We start from the raw sequence: 4887 nt of genomic DNA on the forward strand, positions 1-4887 counted from the left end.
ATCAGCCTGGACCAGGAGAAGGCTTTTGACAGGATATCGCACACTTACATGATGGATGTGCATTCCAAAATGGGGTTTGGGGAGGGAATCTGCAATTGGATCAAACAACTCTACACAAACATCAGTAGTGCAGTCTCAATCAATGGGTGGGAATCAGAAAGTTTCCCGAACCAATCTGGAGTCAGACAGGGCTGTCCTCTCTCCCCTGTCTTGTTTGTTTGCAGTATTGAACCCTTTGCTGAGTCTATTAGGAAGAATGCGAGCATCAGAGGGGTGACAATCCCAGGCAGTGGAGGCACTCAGGTTAAAACCTCCCTGTACATGGATGACGTCGCCGTTTTATGCTCGGATCCACTGTCATGGCGCAGAGTGATGAGCATCTGCGACCAGCTCGAACTGGCCTTGGGAGCCAATGTTAAACACGGCAAGAGCGAGGCCATGTTCTTTGGGAACTCGGCTTACCGATCCTTTGTCCCCTTGACCGTTAGGTCAGATTACCTGAAGGTGCTGGGGATATGGTTTGGAAGGGCTGAGACGTGCACCAAAACCTGGAAGTAGCGAGTAGCCAGGGTACAACATAAGCTGAGCATGTGGGAGCTGCGATCTCTCTCCATTATGGGTAAGAACCTGGTCATCAAGGGCGAGGTGCTCACATTGCTGTACGTGGTGCAGGTCTGGCCCATACCGCATTCCTGCGCTGTGGCGATCACCTGAGCCATTTTCCACTTCATCTGGGGATCCAAAATGATCCGAGTCCGGAGGGACACGATGTTCAAACCTCTGGATAAGGGCGGGAAAAATGTACCCAACGTCGCCTTCATCCTTATGGCTACCTTTGTGTGCGGCTGCATCAAGCTGTGTGTAGATCCACAGTTTGCAAACTTCAAGTGTCACTACGTGCTGTGGTTCTATCTGTCCCCAGTGTTGCAAAGGATGGGCCTGGTCATATTGCCGCGGAATGCTCCATCCAGTTGGACTGTGCCGTACCACCTATCCTTCATGGAAAAGTTTCATTGGAAAAACACCTTTGACCACCAATCCATCAAGCAGTGGTTTGCACGGAATATCCTCAAGGCCCTACGGGAAAAGGAGATGGTGGATCCTGTCGGATGGTCCCCTGAGCAGAAGTCCAAAGTCATTTGGCAGAATGCCTCATCACCAGAACTTTCAAACAAGCACCAAGATGTTGCCTGGCTGATGGTGAGAAGAGCCCTCCCTGTCAGATCCTTCCTGCACACCCGAAGTCTCACCCCATCCACACGCGGCCCTCGAGGTGGCTGTGGTGGAAAAGAGACGTTGCCCACCTCTTTCTGGAATGTGTCTTTGCAAAGCAGGTGTGGAAGAGATGCAGTGGTTTTTGTCGAGGTTCATCCCAAGCAGCTCTGTAGCACAGGAGTCTGTGCTCTATGGGCTGTTCCCAGGGACGCACACCGAGATAAACATCAACTGTTGCTGGAAGACTATCAATTCGTTGAAAGACGCTCTTTGGTCTGCCCGAAACTTGCTGGTCTTCCAGTGCAAAGAGTTGTCCATGACCGAATGTTGCAGACTGACACATTCCAAGGTCCAGGACTACGTGCTGAGGGACGCACTAAAACTTGGGGCAGCCGCAGCAAAGGCTCAATGTGGAAAGACCACAGTGTAAGCTCCTCCCACCATAGTGAACTGAGGAGCTGGATCCATGGGAAACCACTCGAACTGTAGCCAGAAAATATTTGTTTGCTGTAAAATGTACATGGCATGACAATGAAATGGAAGGGTTGTGAGGTAACTCTCTCCTGTATTGAAGGAAACTGATCTCCTTTGCACTCTTTGTATTGTCTGACATGGTGCTTTTTGGAACTGTTTTGTAATGTATTTTTTTTTTACAGATTTTTATGAATAAAGTATATTTTGGAAATTAATAAAAGAAAGTCTGGCAAAGGTAAAGGAGGGAAAGGACTGGGCAAAGACGGAGCAAAGCGGCACCGCAAAGTGCTTCCTGATAATATCCAGGGCATCACCAAACCAGCAATCCGCCGCCTGGCTCGCCGTGGCGGGGTCAAGCGGATCTCGGGTTTGATCGATGAGGAGACTCGCGGGGTGTTGAAGGTTTTCCTGGAGAATGTGATCAGGGATGCGGTCACCTACACTGAACACGCCAAGCGCAAGACGGTCACTGCCATGGATGTGGTGTGCGCTCTGAAACGGCAGGGCCGCACTCTCTACGAATTCAGCGGCTGAACAACTCGACCCTTTCCAGCAAACACAACAAAGGCTCTTCTAAGAGCCACCCACCGTCTCACAGAGAGAGCAGTGACCTGGAAACGGGAGCTGGGATAGGCTGTTTAGAACTGTCTGGAATAAATCTGTGCTGTGTTCGAGATACAAAACTAGAATCCCCAAATTTGACATTTCATTTGTAGCAAGGATGTGCAGTGGATTTGATTTTCTGAACGGGCTGTGTAAACAGTGCCTGAGGCTCTACAGTTAATTATTTCTCCAGTCGACACATGCCCTCAGTGAAAAGCCATCACTCCTCCAGAATCACTCATTGTTTTCATCGAATTTCAAAATGATTTCGCTGCAATGAGAGAATCCGGGAGTTTTGCAGCAGCCGTCACTGGAACTGGACCCACTTGTGATGTTATTTCTCCCGAGACGGTATTTCCTGCACTGAAACTGACAGGGTTTGTGAAACTGATCAGTTTCAGCTCATTCATTCAGGGACCTGGAATTCCCGCAGTTTGAGCCCGCGCTATCGAGAGCCCACTTCTGATTGGTCACCCTCTTCCCATTCGCATGTCTTAACCAATTGCCGAGCCTCGAATTAGAAAATACAGCAAATCATTGGCTTAAATTGTCGTCCTGGCAGAAAGTTTGAATTCAAAAAAGCCGCCAATTTCAGTGTTGGGCAGAATCGAATTACTCAACGAATCTCAATAACGAATTGGCAGCACATTTTATACTTTCCCCGATTTTCCTTTCCATCGATTGGGGTGCTAATTCACTCGGGTGCGTTTGCTAATACTAACTGTAATCCTCAGATCCATTTAACATTTCAGTAATCCTATTAAATACAAAAGGAATTTTATGATTGAATTTCCATTGGAAGATAGTGAATTAGCACCCCGATCGATGGAAAGGAAAATCGGGCAGAGGATAAAATGTGCTGCCAATTCGTTATTTTGATTTGTTTATATAATTGACCAGGATTGACTTCACCCGAACGCAGCTACCAGCTCCCACCCCACTGACCGCTCTCCCCCCTCTGCAACTCGCTTTCTCCCCCTCCTCCCTACTGGCGAAATTCCGCACTCTGGCTGTTCGCTCTCTGCACCCCCACCCCCCCACCCTGTAGCAGCCCAGCCCACAGCTGCTAGCTCTGGCCGTGACACTCGCTCCCACATTTCTTCACCAGGCGCCACCTGTAGAAGCAGGAGGGCCGCAAGGGGTGACGGGGCGACGTAGGAGTGAGTGGCTGAGAGGAGGGAAGTGGCACGGCCTGGAGCGAGTGGCCAGAGAGTGGGGTGGTGCGAAGCGAGGAACAACTGGCCAGGGGAGTAGGGGGGGGGGGAGCAGCGAGGTCTGGAGCGAGCGGCTGAGGGGGGGAATCGTCGAGGCCTGGAATGAGTTGCTGAGGGGGGAGAGCGACAGCTTCAAAATCTCCCATTCAGCCACTTCCTCCAGCCAAGTGGTGGGGGGATGGGGTGGCTAGATACGCAATGGCACTTTCTCACGCATGCACGAAGATGGATTTGTTGCGGAAATGTGATGATGTTGGCGCTGCAAAATGCTCGAGTATCTGACCGCTGAAATCCTCGAGCTGGCCGGTAACGTGGCCCGGGACAACAAGAAGACCCGCATCATCCCCAGACACCTGCAACTGGCCGTCCGCAACAACGAGGAGCTCATCAAGCTGCTGGGAGACGTGACCATCGCTCAGGGCGGGGTGCTGCCTAATATCCAGTCCTTGCTGATGCCCAGGAAAACCAGCGCTCAGAGCTCCCAGAAAAAGTAAAGCGGCCGAAATGACATCTAATAAACCAAAGGCTCTTTTCAGAGCCACCCACAGTCTCTGTGAAAGGGCTGATTACTGTCAGGAGGGAGTCAGTGATGGAGTTATTGCAACAGTGGATTGACCTGTTGCACATCTGTCCAGCTGTGTTTTCATTTCGCTCTGTTTTTCTGCTCACACATCTCCCCCTCTAGTTAATTGCAGAACTGAACTACAGGGTGTCAGAATCAACAATTCCCAGGATTGGGGGTGAGATTGTGCTGAGCAGCAATGAGCCTCCAGTAATGCTGCTTTCTAAATTCCAGATCAGCTCTCAGTCCAACAGGCCTTTCGTATTTTAAATATCACAACAGAGCTGAGCGGGGTTGAGCGCAGCCTCAGCTGCACCGAGTCTCAGGGGCTCTCAGGACCCCAATCATAGCCACTGGGCCTGGCGGGCGTGCAGCAAGGATCCCGGGGGAGGGAGGGTGCACCATTAAAGTGATGGTGCAGCACCTCCCCCATCCTCGCCGCCACTTACCGGTTTCTTCTCCCGTTTATCTCAACATTAAGAAGACGCTTTTGCTCTAGACTACACTGGTTATAAAGTAAGACCCAACTTTGTCTCTGAAAGTGATGAATAGCAGCAACAACAGCAGAATCCAACCCCTGCAGTTACATGTGAACTTGCTGATGTTGCAGCAGATTGAATGTCTGAGTGAATCCCTTCCCACACACATGGCAGGGGAACGGCCTCTCCCCAGAGTGAGTGGGTTGGTGTTTCAGCAGATCATTACTGCTTTTCAAGCTCTTCTCACAGTCAGGACATTAAAAGGTCTCTGATCAGTGTGAACAAGTTGATGTTCAGTGAGGTTGGATGACTGAATGAACCCCTTCCGACACACGGAGCA

The sequence above is a fragment of the Heterodontus francisci genome, unplaced genomic scaffold, assembly GCF_036365525.1.
Source record: "Heterodontus francisci isolate sHetFra1 unplaced genomic scaffold, sHetFra1.hap1 HAP1_SCAFFOLD_61, whole genome shotgun sequence".
Taxonomy (NCBI): domain Eukaryota; kingdom Metazoa; phylum Chordata; class Chondrichthyes; order Heterodontiformes; family Heterodontidae; genus Heterodontus; species Heterodontus francisci.